This window comes from Sus scrofa, chromosome 1 (assembly GCF_000003025.6).
Source record: "Sus scrofa isolate TJ Tabasco breed Duroc chromosome 1, Sscrofa11.1, whole genome shotgun sequence".
Lineage (NCBI taxonomy): Eukaryota > Metazoa > Chordata > Mammalia > Artiodactyla > Suidae > Sus > Sus scrofa.
Genome location: NC_010443.5, coordinates 135,877,380 through 135,894,317, shown reverse-complemented (window position 1 = coordinate 135,894,317; position 16,938 = coordinate 135,877,380). Strand labels below are relative to the sequence as shown.

Genomic DNA, 16,938 nt, shown 5'->3' with positions numbered 1-16,938 from the left:
ATACTGCTCTGAGATGAAAGGCCTAATGTTACCCAGTTATTTGAATGCATTGCATGCTCTTAACATGGATCATAAGAGAACTGTATTTTAATAACTCAAATCATTGCACATTCAAAACAATATCTAGCTACCAAATAAATGTCATAAACCTGATAACGCAGAAGAAATAAACAGAAAGCTGCATATTTTAACTACTGAACTGATGATGGAGTCTCACATGGTTCATGTCGATATTTTTCAAAACTCCTAGCTTTCTTTTAAAATACAACCGATTACACTAATTAATCGGTAGGAGATCATTGACAATGAAATACAGGGCATAGCTTTTTGATAATTTAACTGCACAATTTTTGTTAATGTCAGCCATTCCTCTGTACCTTTTAAAATTCTACTTTTGCATTGTCAGATCTTGAGTAGTCTTTGGTGGAAATAGATTTTTCAAAAAGGAGGCCTGATTTCAATTAACATTTCCTTGACAAGGTATAACAATATTGTACATCTAAATTTTTATTTATTTTCCCTTTCATTGTTGGCAATCTCCTAAGCTTGAAAACATTTTTCTTCTCTTTGATTTGACATTTGGCAAACATCAATCTTTCTTATACTTAAATGCACCGTAGTTGACAGGCTGCTTTTGTTCAAGAACTGCAGCTTATATATTGCCTTAGTATGCCAAAATTTCTTTCTTTATTCACTAGCATGATCAGTTACTATCATCCTGTCTTCAGAGATTAAGTGGGGGGCCTATAGATAATTTTTTTTCTGATAAATTTGATTAAATTAAAGTTCGAACGACAGGACTAGATTTAGAAATTTATTATTGAGCACCTTTACTTTATTTCCTCTATAAGCGCATTACAACTTTAAAGAAGATTCGTTGAATAAATATTCTGGGCTCTTAAAATATTATTTTAAAAAATTTGCTTCTACACAGGCCTTGCTTATTTAAACCATAATTGTAATACCTCTTGTTTGTCTCTAAGTAACTTGGGACTATATGAAATTAATGGAACACAAATTGAATTTTGAGGTTTAGTCTCCATGTCTTACTTTTAGCAATGTATAAGCTTCCTTAGGGGCATGGGGAGAGGGCGGGTCATACCCAAAACTCTGGATAAGAACTTTCATGAGAAAATTCTCTAGCAAAATACAGTGAAGAAAGTCATTCATCCACTATAAATGCAATTAAACTGCTTGGTTCTAGATATTTTTTCTTTCTTTCCATCAATGGAAAGATGTAACAAAATTTCTCCAAATATACAACACAAAGTAAGAAGAGAGGAATAAAACCTTAAAATAACAATGACCACATGGCAATATAACCACACTGCAGTGTTGCCGGAGAGGAAGTTTCCCTATCTGGTGATTCAAAGTAATAGCTGATTTGTCTCTCTGTCTTTAATTTCTCTGTCTCTCAATGCCTGAAAGAGTATGAAAGCAGAATAGAGAGAGGGAGAGAGGCAAACACTGATAATGAGCAAGTTGAGAAAAGATCAGGGAAAGTTAAAAAGTGGCAACTCTGATACAAAGTTCAGATTAAAAATTATTCTCAAATTTTACTGGAAAGCACTCATATATTTTACCATAAATAAAGGAAAGGGAAGGCTTTACTGACAACAAAATAGGCAGAAAATAGTCATTTATTTTACTTTGACTTTGACTTGTTTAAAGAAACAGTAAATGTAGGTAGACAACTTCAAATTCCATATCACTTCAATTAGTGTTACTTTTCCTCTTGGTTTATTTTTGGTCCCGAGATTTCTATCAGAATATTATCTACGCCAGTTTAATCAATGCTTCTGAAATTGTCCTAGAGTGCTAGAGAAATCTAGGATCATCAGGGTGTATTTAGCCCATCTGTACTTGCAGGGCAGTAAGAATGCAAGCATTTTTGCTGTAAATCATACATAGAGAGTCTATTTGGATGGGATGTCTCTGGATGTCTAAGTTATCTTGTCCTCTGGCTCCAGTGAACACTATTAGATATTTTTGACTAAATAAAGCATGGTCAATTTACTCTTCCAATACAATTACATAGTTTATTTCTACAAGAACTTTTTCAAAAGATTGATCTTTTCAAAATTCAGTATAAAGTTGCTATTTCATTAGTGGGATCATGCTAACATTTTGAAAGCAGACAGCGAAACTTTTTATTTCCAATTGTCTTTGTGGATGTACACTACCTACCTTGTTTATCAGCATCACAACAAACACTGAATTTTGAGTTATATACTGGGAATTTAGCAATGTCAGTCAGTAATGAAGGTAACTTGATACATTTACAACTGAAATGTAAAAGACCTTTAGTTTTTAAATACCTTTGTAAATTTTTCACAGTAACAAATTCACAATTAAAAAACAAAACACTGGACAATGTGCCCTAATTTTTAGTTTGAAAAAAAGGTCACTACTCAGGAATTTACCTTTCTTCCTAAGTAAAACAGTAAGTAACCTGGAGGTAATAGCAGAGAGCTCCCAGGACTGTTTAAATAAATAATAGGCCTGCAATAATAAGGGTTGATAGTATTTTAAAAATAAAACATTGGCAACAGAAGTTTTAGAATGATTCAAACTATCATTTTTAACTTAGCAATTGCAAAAGTAAGGCATGATTACCATATGTATTTGGTATTCATTTAAAGAATATAAAAATATAAAACACCAAAGTAAAAAGTGAAGAACTCTCTTTCTCACTGGATTTAATTCTAGTTATGCAAACATGATTCTGGAATGGTGTCAAACATTTGGGAGGATGGTGTATTAATGATACTACAATAGCAGCAACATTTCCTGGAATAACTCAGTTTCAAATTGAGAAAATAAAACACAGCAAGAACCTGGGTTAAGAAATGCAAACTATTGCCTTTGGAATGGATAAGCAATGGGATCCTGCTGTATGGCACTGGGAACTATGTCTGGTCACTTGTGATGGAACATGATAATGTGAGAAAAAAGAGTATATACATGTATGCGTGACTGGGTCACCTCGCTGTGCAGTAGAAAATTGACAGAACACTGTAAATCAGCTATAATGGGAAAAAATGAAAATCATTACTTAAAAAAAAACATAAACAAGAACCTGAATTACCTGATTATGTCCTTATGTCCACAGTTATATTAGAACATACTTTTAGGAAATCTGTTGAGAGTAATAACTTATGCAAGAGACAAACGTAGAGATTCAAACCAATTATAATGGAAAAAAATAACAATCATTAAAAGAAAAAAAAAAGATTCTTAAAGATTCTTTCCCTCTGGCCTCCCATAGGACAAAGGTGATATTGGGAAAGAATCATTATGGAATCCTCACCTTGATTATTTTTGGCATCCTATCTTCACATACAATTGGCTCCAAATATTGTTTTTAGCTTTAAAATCCTCAAGACCAAACTGATAGCTTGGTCAGAAATGAGAGAAGTAAACACAAAGGCTTATAAAAAGAAATGCTGATCATATAAAATATAGTACTAGGTGAAAGGTAATTAATGCTACAATTCACACATTGATATGATCAAATGGATACATGGTAACTGAATAAATTACTTAATTTGCCAGTTACTGTAGAAAGTAAAGTATTAAAATTCAGAAGTCAGAGTCCCTGCGATATCATTATACAATAAATATTTGGAATATTTCCATCTATCAATAATGCCATCTGTCCTGTCCAATACAAATGGACTGCAACCCATATGGCTTCTTTCCCCATTGATTACTCTGATGAATGAGATAGCAAAACCACTCATAAAACCATCATATTATATGACATTGTCATTAAAAAGATATGGAAAAAGGAAAAACACAAGATGATACTTAATTTGAAACTGTCAAGTCAATTTAGTAAAGTTTTAACAACCAGCATTATGATCCTGAGAAGTATCAGCATGTTGAATAATATTATGTCAGTCTGTACTCTCCTAGCACCTTGAAAGAAAACCAAAGAACCAAAAAATATCTGGAAAGAGTCTAACAGCTTGCTATGATTTGTTCAAATTATTAATTATTCCAATAAGAATATACTCAAAAATCCTTTCAGGCATGGGTAATTAAATTAAAAACACTTTTCTTTCACTTTATAGAAAATTATAAAATTATCCCTTAACTTCTGATAGCAAGTCATTTTTAAAGCAAAACTAGACACATTTCTTATACCTTATAACACTGGCCATAAATTTCAACTCAGCAAAACGATCTTTTCCAAACTCATTTTCTTTTTTGCTAAAAATGTACTCTCTTACAACAGCAAAATAATGACATACAATGATTTTGTAGCAAATTACTATAAGCAGTACCTAAATTGACATTAACTAAGCAGGAAACTAAATACCACTAACTGGAACACTCAAATTTTCTCTTTGATATGGTAATTTGCATTACATTTAGTTGTAAGGTGGGTATGGTTAGAAATTATTTTTCAAAATCAGGTAATTACCTTATTTTTCAAAATCTATAAAGATGATCAGTATTTACTTTGCCCCTTAGCTTCACTGAAAATATTCTACAAATTTTCCTTGGTAAAACTCCTAACTGGGACCCACATCTCTGGATAAGGGAGAATAAATACATTATGAATAAATATGTTTACTCCTATTTAAGTCTTAAGTTTAGCTTAAATAATTTAAAAGTTTATATTGTTTTATTTTTAGTTGCACTCAATACCAAATAAAGCCACTGGGGTGGCGAGGGGGGGCGGAGGTATCCATGAAACAGCTCCAATTCAAATCCTTCAGCCACAGAAAAAATAAAGCACGAATCCAAGAAATATTGTCCCTATCAGTTGAAGAAGGTAAATTTCACAAGAATTCTACAGATTCCAGGAATCATGGGGAGTGGAAAGGCTCTCAGATACGCAAGTCTTAGACCCTAGTGTGTTCAGAGAAACTCCAAATGTCATAACCAAAGGAAGAGGCACTGGTGGGGCCTGTGGGCAAACTCCACCGTGTTGATAGGCAGTGCAGTGAGCAGGCTCGGTAATGGAAGACAAAGCGTCTCCCAAGCAAGCTTTGCCAGATCTGCAAACAGGCAGCATGACCTCTGTGTTTCTGTTGGATCCAGGGAAACGCTCCCATCTCTCCAAATGTGAAAGCACATAATTTTAAGAGAAACTTCAAGTTTTTGAGCCACTGATTATTGTGTTACTGAACCAATGCTACACAATTTAAATTGGCTCTTTACATTATAATTTAATATCTGGCAATGTAAGCCTTTCTTACTCTTCCTCTTTCCTGGACTCCTCTTTCAGTTTCTTCTTTTGATAAAAATTTCCAGGCTATTTTTGCCTGCTTTAGTCTTCTATATCTATTTCAGAATCATTGTGTTGAGTACATTTCCTATGAGATTTGATTCTAATGAAATTAAATTTATTTCAAAAACAAAAATATAACAGACATAAATTATTTCCATTCAAAAATATAATATACTTTTCCAATTTTTAAAAGCTTCATCTCTAAACCATCTTTATGGTTTTCTTTATAGAGGTCCTAAAATTTCTTACAGTTTTTGATGCTACCGTACATGTTGTCTTCCCCTTCATTATCTTTTTAAATAGGTAATTGCTGATTTTTAGAAAGCAAAAGATTTTTTGAAATTTTCTTCAATCTTACTAAACTCTAAACTTATTACAGCTTTTATTAGTTTTACTGGTTCACATGTCTCATATGTTCACTACGTAGATAATATCATCTGCAAATGATGACTATACTGCCAGTATAACTTTTAACATTAAAAAAGAATAGATTCTTGTTAAGTCCTTCCTAGAATAGATTCCACTCACCAACTTAATCTATTTTTCATTTAAAAAAATCCATTACTTTATGATGACACAGTTGTACAAATAATGTTATGATCTAAATTCAATGTATTTCAGAAATAGCTTTTGATGTCTGTGGGATAACCAGGAATTACAACCCTAAACCAGGGTACAGATGGCATGCTGAAAAACAGAATTTCTGTTAAATACTTCAGAAGAATGGATAGATAAGGCTTTTTAAAAAATGTGCTTGGAGAAATTATATAAAACTTACCCTAAATGAACAAAATATCAGAATGATAAATGCCCATCCCCAGAAAGTACAGTGTGACATATGGGCAGAAATGTTTCTAAATAGAGTATTTTTTCAGCATTTTCTAAGAACTCTAGGCAACTCTTAAAGAACTTTTAAGTTACTGCTTTGGGGAATTAAGATAAAGTTAGTGATGACTATAACTTTCTATTAAGCAATTTTCTTTCTCAATTGTGCACAGCCACTTACGAGGCAGAATATAACAGCTCAATCAAAGTTTATTATGCCGGATTTAGTTCAAACACTTATGAAGTGCACTGAAAAAGATCTGATATTTGTCTGGAGAAAACCTCTTAGAAATTGCTCTTTTGTAGACTAGAAATAAAATAGATACTGTAGGTACCTTTTTGTGTGTCCTTAAGTTCTTCTGCCAGGTATCCAGAGCAGTTGCAATCAACTTGCTGCTCGTTACATAACAGTGAGTCATGAGAATGTAGTGAAGTCCATCGCCTCTATGTGTAGCTTCCAGAATTTTCAGGGTGTGGCTTAAGGACATGGATGCTTCTGTTTGTATTCCATCACTCACAAGTTTCATTGTGTAAGGTACTAGTGCAATTTGCCCAGCAAGGTACATGACTTCTCCAACCTAATACAGGAGAAGGAAAGTAAGGTCTGAAACAAGAAAATATACAAGAATTCTCTCCTCATCCAAGCAGTTTCTGAATTCTTACTCAACTGGGAAGGAGATAATAATAATACCTACATTGGTTTGTTATTCTGAGGATTAGAAGTAACATGGGTAAGATACCTATTTTATAAAGTTTAGGCTCTGAGTGGCAATCAATATAGGGTAGCCATGATGAATATTTCTGAATTAAAACTTTGAACCAAATAAAGGTGCAGCACTGAATAATTAACCACCGTATTTGTTTTATAAGGTGCAATTAATACAAGTATATATGATTAACACTTTTATAATATTACATATCTTCACTCATTGGACACATATCACTAGGAAATTGTTTATTCTTGAAAAGCATTTGAAATAAGATAAGGAGAAAGACCTTGTTGTAAGACTGTGTGTCCCTCAAGGATGGCTCTGTGGTTCAGCGGGATGAGTGGCTGTGGTGTTTGGGTCCTCAAAGAGGGTGTTCAGTATGTGTGTATAAAGTTGAAAATGGATTTGCACCATACTGTTTCAGAGACTAAAGACATAGGATTTTTGGCTCTTACCAATTGATAAATGTCATTTTCCTGAAAACCATCCTCTATAATTGGATATGAATTATATGAGACCTTTTAACAAAGCATCTGCTTTCTTTTCTGTTGAGACATCTACTAGATCTTGCTCCAAAAGAGCAAGGAGGATGATAAAGGCTTTTAACTCTCTGATTTTCACAAAAATTCTGTGAATTTTTTCTTCACTATTGGAAAAAGGAAACATATGAACTGTTCAGTATATATAGACACTGAATACAGAGGGGTCATGAGTAAAAACCTTGTTTTCTTCTCATTCTTGAGGTGTGCAAATTCCTTAATAAAGACTTTGCTGAACTTTTATCATAACTAAAAATTCCTCAGTATTAAAGCTCAGTGAAAAGAAATCTCAGTGCCTGGAAGACAAGGCAATCAAACCATGTGACAGTCCCATATGCAACTCCAAATCTGTCCTCATAACTGTCTGTAGAGCTCACAAAAGAGTCACACATGTAGCTATTGGAAGAATATCTTACACAATTTGGCACACAAGTTCTAAGATTAGCAGCTGAAGAGGGGGAGGAGGAAGAGATGAACATAATAGATTAACTGACACCCATCCACTATCTTTCTAAATTGTTTGGAATGTTAAAAATATTGTTTTGATCAATCTATATATACACCCTCAAATTTGAAAGAGAAATGCAAAGCATGTTGTGGTTGAAAGAACAAATGGTTTTTTTTTTTTTTTTAAATACTATGAAATATATGTCACTGAACAAGGGAGTCCAGCCAGCTCCCAAGTGGCATGTTAACATGATGAAAAGCAAATCCAGGATGCTGTGAATCAAAGAGGCATGGGTCTATTTTTAAAGAGGTCTGTGTCTCCCTACTCTGTTTGCCAAGTCTAGTTTTTCTGGAGAAGTCCAGCCTCCAAAATAGGTAAGCTTCTAAACGTTCCAGGAGTCACCTACTCGACATTTGACCACCTTCTCCCTTAAAAGGTCTTGGGCTCTATATACACTATCCATGTTAATCACTAGACAAACAGAAGAGCTGTTCAACTGGTTCACTTCCCCTATTCGTGAACAGATTGTTTGAGACATAATATGAATACTAATTAATGATAAAATATCTGTGAGTGTTTTGAAATATGAACGAAGATAGCACTTTTAGAAAGGCGCCCAGATAGATCTTATGCAACAAGCCCTGCTGGTCACATGAAGGGTCAGGGTACAACTTGGAGATATGAGAGCAAAATTGGCAGAGTTTTTGGCTCCAATTCAGTGGGAAACTGTGGACAACTTTTTTTTTTTTTTTTTTTTTTTTCTTGAATGGCATGGGGGTGGAGGTTGACTTTCTTTTTAACCTTTTCGCTCTGTTAAATTGGAAAAATTTAAAGTGAAATCTCTCTTCACAGACAAATGGAGAGAAGAACAGGCAGAATTCTGCTTGAGGTCAACTTGAGTAGATGGAGGAATGAGACTCCTAAATGCTGGTTCAGGATTATGGGTTTGGGTGCTGCAGCCAAAGCAATACAAGCAGGTAGGGTCTGACCCAGGGCTGAGTGCTCTAGGCTGACTCATACTCTCTGATGAATGGGCTGAGGAAAGTCATTTAGCAGAATATGATCCCTCTTCTAAACAACAAGGTCCTACGGTAAAGCACAGGGAACTATATTCAGTATCCTGTGATAAACCATAATGGAAAGAATATGAAAAAAGAATGTGTGTGTGTATATATGCATATATATATATATACACACATATATATGTATGTACGGATATGTATAACTGAATCACTTTGCTATATAATAGAAATTAACACAGCATAAATCAACTATGTCAATAAAATACATTAAAAAATAATATGATCCCTCTTTAATTCCTGTTTTACAAATAGTTTGCTTAGCCACAGAGACGTATACTCATAGAGGTATGGGAAATAGAATTTTATGTTAAAGGGGCAAAGTGTATTATTATTTTCAACGATGAAGACAATTAAAATAATGTCCTTTGTGGTAATAGCCTGAGCTACTGCCAAACTATGTCATCTCCCCTCTTTCCCTTCTAAAATTGAATATTTTACTTTATCCTTAAAACCTTTTTAAACTTGCCCCATCTGATCTCAGAAACTTTATCCTCTAATGTTAGTCTTTGTATTCTTCTCTAATCTTGATATCTAATATGAATGCTTAAATAGTGCTTTATAATCTTCAGACTTCGGTAATTGCAATTTGTTCTAATGCCAAAGAAAAGAGAAGAGGATTATCCAAAATTAAACATAACAAAATAATTTATATTTGACTGTCGACTTGTTTTTTAATTGAATTTTAACAATGTTATAAAGTATTAGAAAAATTCATTTGTCTCAAAGAAATGAAAATGTGTCATGAAAATCTGATTTAGGAAACAAAGTTAGCTACAGTTTGTTATTTCATGTTCACCTAGTCCTTATCTGTCTGAGGATTAGACCTGAGATTCCTCTACTTTCTTGGAATTAGATGATTCTTTCCAAGACTGATTCAAGGTTTGCCATGTTCCCAACCTTCTTGGGGTTGGGAGAAATGATCAATTATTTGAATTTCAGTTGTTTTTCTCTACGGTCATCTAAATCTAGAAAAAAATGTCAACAAATTTGAAATTACCAAATAAGATGCTGTCAATAGCAGCTGTCTAAAATGACAGTAAAGTCAGTCCATAAAATAAAAAAGGAAGAAGCATAATAAAGACAATTCATTGTAGATACGAATTTTGTGATGCCATATGTTTTTATGTTTATTTACATCTATGCATATTTCTCTTTACGTTTATTCATCTTTCCCCCACCTCTGCAGTAAACTTGTTAGTACTTGAAGGCCACAGCAAGGCTTTTCCTAAACACTCAGAAATAAAAGAGATAGAATGCCTTCTGAGTTACTGGACAAATACACAGAGTGTCCTGGGGCAAGTCTTTTTGTTTCTGATTGGTTATTAGGGTCAGCCTGATCTCTTGACTTGAGACTGAATATTTTATAGTGGTTCTCACTTCCCTAAAGCCATCTCACCTGGAATTTCTCGCCTGGACCACCCTTTACATCACAAGAGATCAACTGAAACATCTACCCCTACATCCTGGCCCCGCACCTAAGATCCAAACACAGGCGGAGTCTTGGATCTTTGTTTACCTAGATGGTGAGACAGATGATAAACTTAAACAGGAGCCAGGCCATCCAGTTCTTCTGTGAATTCCAAACATTCCCATGTTGATGTATGTTGTCCAGTAATTACCAGAGGTGGCTGTGTCCTCAGAAGTGACAGCTCGTGTACTGATTTACATGGAGTTACTTTAAATTTACCAAGAATAGGCAAAGTGCTGTTAAAAGTTTCAAGTTGGTTGGGTCTTGTCTCTACTTCTTAAATAATAAAGAGTAAGAGAGAAGTTAAAAGAGTTTTATAAATAAAGTTGTCATATAGAATCATTAGGAGCACAGAGTGTGTAGAATTTTTACACTTCTTATGTTCTTCTGTAGCTCGGGTCCTCAACCTTGGAATGGAATTTTTTCCATTTTTGGTCACCCCACCCATGACATATGGAGTTCCCAGGTCAGGGATCAGATCTGACCCACATTTGCCCCCTAAGATGCCACTGCTGCGGCAATGCTAGATCTTTAACCCATTGTGCCTGCCCAGGGATTGAACTTGTGTCCCAGCGCTCCTAAAACACTGCCAATCCCATTGATCCACAGCAGGAACTCCAATAAGAACTGTTTTAAGTCAAAACTGTGGTTAGCACTTTATTTGCCTAATCTCATTTGATCTTCACAAATTAACTGGAAGTTACCATTATTATATCTATTTCAAAGATCACTGCATTGAAACTTGGAGGTCAAATCACTCACTCAAGTTCATGCAGATAGTACATAGCAGACCTGGGACTCAAATGTAGGGCTGCATAATGTCAAAGCCCAGGCAGTCTTAACTACTAAGTTATGTTATCTTGAATTTCCACTTTTCTTATCCACTTCCATTTTTCTTATCTTTGCCTCTACTGATTATCTCTCCCATACCCACCATTCCCCAAACCAACAATAGATATGGAACGTTTCTATACAACATTTGGTAAAGTTTTTGAATTAATGTAAAATAGGTTGTCCAAAATTCTAAAGATGGATGCAAACCTAGAGTCAGATTACTATGGTAATTACTATGGTAGCTAGAACTTGGGTTTTTGGAGCCAGCACGACCTGGGTTATGTGCCTTTGGATAAGTTATCCTGTGAAACCAGTTTTCTTATCTGTAAAATGACTATGATATCTGTACTACATGGTTCTTGAGAGGACAATAGACAATGTTTAATTTCTATTTCTATTTGTATTCTTTTGCCTTTTTAGGGCCATACCTGTGGCATAGATAGAAAGATCCCAGGCTAGGGGTTGAATTGGAGCCACAGCTGCTGGCCTATGCCACAGTCACAGCAATGCTGGATCTAAGCCATGTCTGTAACCTACACCACAGCTCATGGCAACGCCGGATCCCCTAACCACTGAGTGAGGCCAGGGATCAATCCTGTATCCTCATGGATACTAGTCAGATTCGTTTCTATTACGCCAAAATAGGAACTCTTGAGATAATGTATAAGAAGTGCACAATGTATAAAGAGTAACTAATCATATCACAGATAAGGCACATGTTTTGATAGTATATGGACTTGTTTTCTGTATATAGTTGGTAGCCTAAATACTCAGGAATTATGGTATTAGTTTTTTCCTTTGGGCCCTCACTCTGTTTTCATAGTCTAGGCTGTTGGTTTAGCCATATGGTTGAATGATAACTTATTGCTTGTTATAAGAGTCTGAGAAAATAAGAATGATATAATACCAGTGAAAAGTCAGATTTAATGAGTTCTTAAATCATAAGAAATCATTACTCTATCAAGATTTACATTTATATGTAGCATAAAGCTAATTGTGGTCAGTCATTTATTCAGTTAATTTTTATTGAATGCCTATATGTGTCAAGCACTGTTTGTTGGGGATACAATGAAAATATACCATCTTACTCTGAAGGCCTCCCAGTCTAGTGGGAAGATGGTTATGCCAAGAGAAGGCCATTGAATCATTTAGAAGATCTGTAAAAATGTATTATAGCAATTTAATCAAGAGACAACAGTTGCTGAACTGAGGCAGTGGCAGTGTGTTGAAGTATAGGGTACTTATATGCATTGATGATATTCAGAAACTAGAACTGAATATGGGATGGGATGCTTGATGAGACACATATTTGGGGAGGGCAGAGTATAAAAGGAAGAGTCTAGGTTGCCTCATGGATTTCCAGTTTGATCCAGAGGCATAAGTTGTAAAAGTGATGTGGTAAACAAAAATACTTTCTCCTTAAAATCTAACTCATGGAATCATCAGTGATATTTCAATCGATAATAGAAAAGCATAAGAAAGAATGATGCTAAATTTAAGTTGAAGATGATAAGTAGAAAAAAATTAAATAAGGTGCTAACAAATGCAACTAGTTATATCACCACCAGATGAATTAGGTGTAGTAATTTATGAGGATAAAAACCACTGGCACTTTAGGCAGATATTTTAGATACCTGGGTCATGAATGTCCTTGAATTTTCATTTTTTCTTTTGTTCTGTAGCAAATGTCCAATGACCATGGCAGCACCAGTGTATACAAAAAGCATACCAGGAGTTCCTGTCGTGGCCCAGTGGTTGACGAATCCGACTAGGAACCATGAGGTTGCGGGTTCTGTCCCTGCCCTTGCTCAGTGGGTTAATGATCCGGCGTTGCCAGTGAGCTGTGGTGTAGGTTGCAGACGCGGCTCGGATCCCGCGTTGCTGTGGCTCTGGCATAGGCTGGAGACTACAGCTCCGAATGGACCCCTAGCCTGGGATCGCCATATGCCACGGGAGCGGCCCAAGAAATAGCAAAAAGACAAAAAAAAAAAAAAAAAAAAAAAAAAAAAAAGACAAAAAGCACCAATGTCCTCATTAAGGTGAGAGTCAAATGTGGTTCTAACTTTCAACTTTGAGACTGGTGCCCCAGGGGCATTTCAGCACCTGTGTGTCCAACTTGTTCCAACTGGCTGCAATCACCTACAAGGAGAAAAGCCTATGTCGCAAAGGGTTATAGTCATTGGATTAGTTTGCCCTTAAAAAAGCTATTTAGAGTTTCAAGAGCAAGCTGCTTGCTGAACAAAAATCTTTAGACACAATCAAACACAGGATTTCAATTGGACCTCAAGTATTTTTTACAAAGAAATGATATATCATTTGTCCAAGGAGAATGAAACACCTGTTTCTAAGAGTGATTTAAGTCAATAAGTAATAAACTAAATCTTTGTTATGAATGCTTTCTGGTGTCTAAATGACTATTGCCCTTTTGGAGGGCAAAGTGTACAAAAGATTCAGTGACCTTCTGACTTGACAGTCAAATAACTACCATTATGTTCGATCAATGTAAATAAGCATGGTTGACAATGTGCTAATTGGCTGTCTCTGGGCAGCCACGTGTACTTTTGACCTTAATGAGAACCTAATCAATTAATACTTAAGGCAATAAAGACTTCTTGCTGATTAAACTGGACAGAAATAATTTTTTTTCAACAGGATTAAGGCTGCAAAGTAACAAACTTTAGGTTTAATATATGATAATCCTTTCTTTAATGCCCTCTTATTTAGCTAACATGGTGAAATTGAACTATGAAATGTAAAGTCTTTGATTCAACTATTTATATTTAAAAGCCCTTCTTTAAAGAAAAAATTCCTGTAATTCAGATACTAAAATGAGAACTCATGTTATTAATCAACTGAATATGGTCAGAGTTGAAAGAATATACATGTTTTCATAAAACCGAGAGTACATATTCATATTATAGAGAAAACAATGAAATTTGATAGAATTGTTTTTCAATTTGGGTCTCTTTTCTGGAAACTACACGATGATAACAGCTGGCATTTCAAGGGCAAAGCTTCTTTTTTAAATAAAAGGTAAAATGCTACTATTGGCTTTTATGAAGATATGGAAATGCTATTAAAAGGAAAAGTTCTTTACAACAGAATTTGTCACTTTTAAGTCACAGAGTGGAGATTTCTCTTTACTAACTTAATCAATATAAAGCAAAATCACTTTATGTACTCTGTAAACAGTCTCCATGCTGAAATAAGGCCATAATTTGTAGAAGCATCCAGAATTATGTTCTGTTTACAGTGTATAATATCTGACTTGGCAAAGGAACAAGTTTATCATTTTAGGTTAAAAATTTATCATTCAGACACAATGGCTAAAAATTTACAATTCCTCTCCTTTAGCATTCTTCTCCTCTGAATAAGTTTTCCTGTTTAAAGCTTTGAAACTCCTTTGGCTTAGATGATATATTTGAAAATGTATGTAATTTATATAGGAGAAGAGATACGGTTCCTTTAAAAAAATATAGGAAAAGCGACAGCTGTATATCGGCAATAACTGTTTCATGGGGCTTTTAATACAGGTTAAATACGCAAATGTGTCATACTATTTTTAATACACCATTTTTTACACAGTATAGTGACTGAAAGCAAAGCAAACATTCTGTGTATTTAGATCCACAATGAGAACTATGCGCCATTGTTGTTATTGTCATATTGTAGTGAGTTAACACAAACACATATAAGTATAATGATGCTAAATCCTAACACGGTCACTGACAAGGTCCAGGAGAGTGGAGTAGCTGTGCAGATTATACTACCATGTCACCAGTATTGTTTTAAAAAACTATAAAGCACAGCTCATTATCCTCTACTGATGTGACAAGATACAGTTAATACCTAGTTGTATTTCTCAGATAATGTTAACTAGCTGTACTTACCAAACAATATTAATTAGTTAACATCTAGTTGTATTTCTCAAACAGTAAGGCAATTTAATCTAGAATCTGGGTTTTGAGGACAGGACCAGCAAGGTTTCGAAATTTAGATTAGTAATTCAGGTCATTAAATTAAGTCATTCATTTTGTATGGAATCATGAGAAATCCATAACGGAGTTAAATTAAAACCCTTTAAATTAAAGTCTTATTTTGATGTTACCATGATAAGTTTTCTCCTAATACTACTCACAAGGACTTTCCTCCCATATTTATTTTGAAAAATGTCAAAGACAGGGCAAAGTAGAAAGAGTTACATACTGATCATCCACATACACCACCACTATTAACATTTTACTATACTTGCTGTATCATATATCTTTCCATCTACCACCACGTGTTTTCTTTTTTTTTTTTTAAGACTTGGCCTGCTTGTATTTTTTTTAAAATAGACTTTATTTTTGGGAGGCAGTTTTAGATTTACAGAAAAATTGTGCAGAAAGTGCAGAGTTCCCATAAAGCCCTCCTTAAGCCCTCCTCCCTGGCTTCCTCTATTAACATTTTGGATTAGTGTAGTATACTTGCACAGTCAATGAACCAAAATTGATACAAACTATTAACCAACACCTATAGTTTACATTAGTATTCACTCTTGGTGTTGTACCTTCTATGGATTTTGACAGAGATATAATGACACTACACACCATTATAGTAGCTTACAGGGTAGTTTCACTGCCCTGAAAACACCCTCTGCTCCGCCTATTCATCCCTCCTCCCTAGGAAGTCCTGGATACTATTTCTCTTTTTACTATCTTTGTAGTTTTGCCTTTTCTAGAATGTCATATCATTGGAATCATATAGTATGTAGCCTTTGCAGATTGGCTTTTTATACTCAGTGATATGCAGTTAAAGTTGGTCAAGGTCTTCCTGTGGCTTGATAGCTCAGAGGTGTTAATATTGGGAGACATTAAGGTATATGCAGGAAGTCTCTGTATTATCTTTGCAACTTTTCTCTAAGTCTGAAATTAACCCAAAATAAAAATGCTTTGAAAAAAATTAAATCCACTTCACAACTATCAGCATAACTCAATCCAAAACACTGACAACACTGAATGCTGGCGAGGATGTGGAACAAAAGGAACTCTTGTTTATTACCGGTAGGAATGCAAAAATGGTACAGCCACTTCAGAAGATAATTTGGCAGTTTCTTTAAAAACTAACCATACTTTTACCATATGATCCAACAATCATGCTCCTTAGTGTTTACTCAAATGAGCTGAAAATTTACATTCATACAAAAACCTGTACATGGATGTCTACAGTCACTTGATTCATCATTGCTAAAAATTAGAAGTCACCAAGATATCCTTAGGTGAATACTTTTCAGCACTAAAAAGAAAAGTTGCAAAGATAATACAGAGACTTCCTGCATATACCTTAATGTGTCTCCCAATATCAACACCTTAAATTACCAGGTTATCAAAATGAAAATGCCAACATTGACACATTGCTAGTAAGTAAACTCTAAACTTCAATCAGTCTTTCCCCTAAGGTCACCCTTTTGTTCCAGGATCCCATACAGGACACCACATTGCATTCAGTCATCTTATTTCCTTACTCTCCTCTAGTCAGTGACAGTTTCTTAGTCTTTTATGGTTTTCTATAACCATGACAGCTTTGAGGAGCGCCAGTCAGATGTTTTGTACAATTCCTCTCAATTTGGGTTTATCTGATGTTTACTTGGGGTTAGACTGAGGTTATGGGTTTTTGGAAAGAATATCACAGAGGTGAAGTGTCCTTATTACATCATCCAATGGGGTATATGCAGTGAACATAACTTTTTTTTTTTTTTTTTTTTGCTTTTTAGGGCCACACATGTGGCATGTGGAGGTTCACAGACTAGGG

The 16,938-nt window shown here is 34.8% G+C and overlaps 1 protein-coding gene across 9 annotated transcripts in view; it reads right to left on the bottom strand.

Moving 5' to 3' along the window:
- DPH6 (diphthamine biosynthesis 6) overlaps window positions 1–16,938 on the bottom strand; it is a 445,353-nt gene that overhangs the window by 128,593 nt on the left and 299,822 nt on the right. For all 9 annotated transcript variants that reach the window (XM_021098165.1, XM_021098179.1, XM_021098184.1 and 6 more), the window contains exon 11: window positions 6,403–6,645. The gene's annotated coding sequence lies outside the window, so the exon portion shown is untranslated. The remainder of the gene's footprint in view (window positions 1–6,402; window positions 6,646–16,938) is intronic.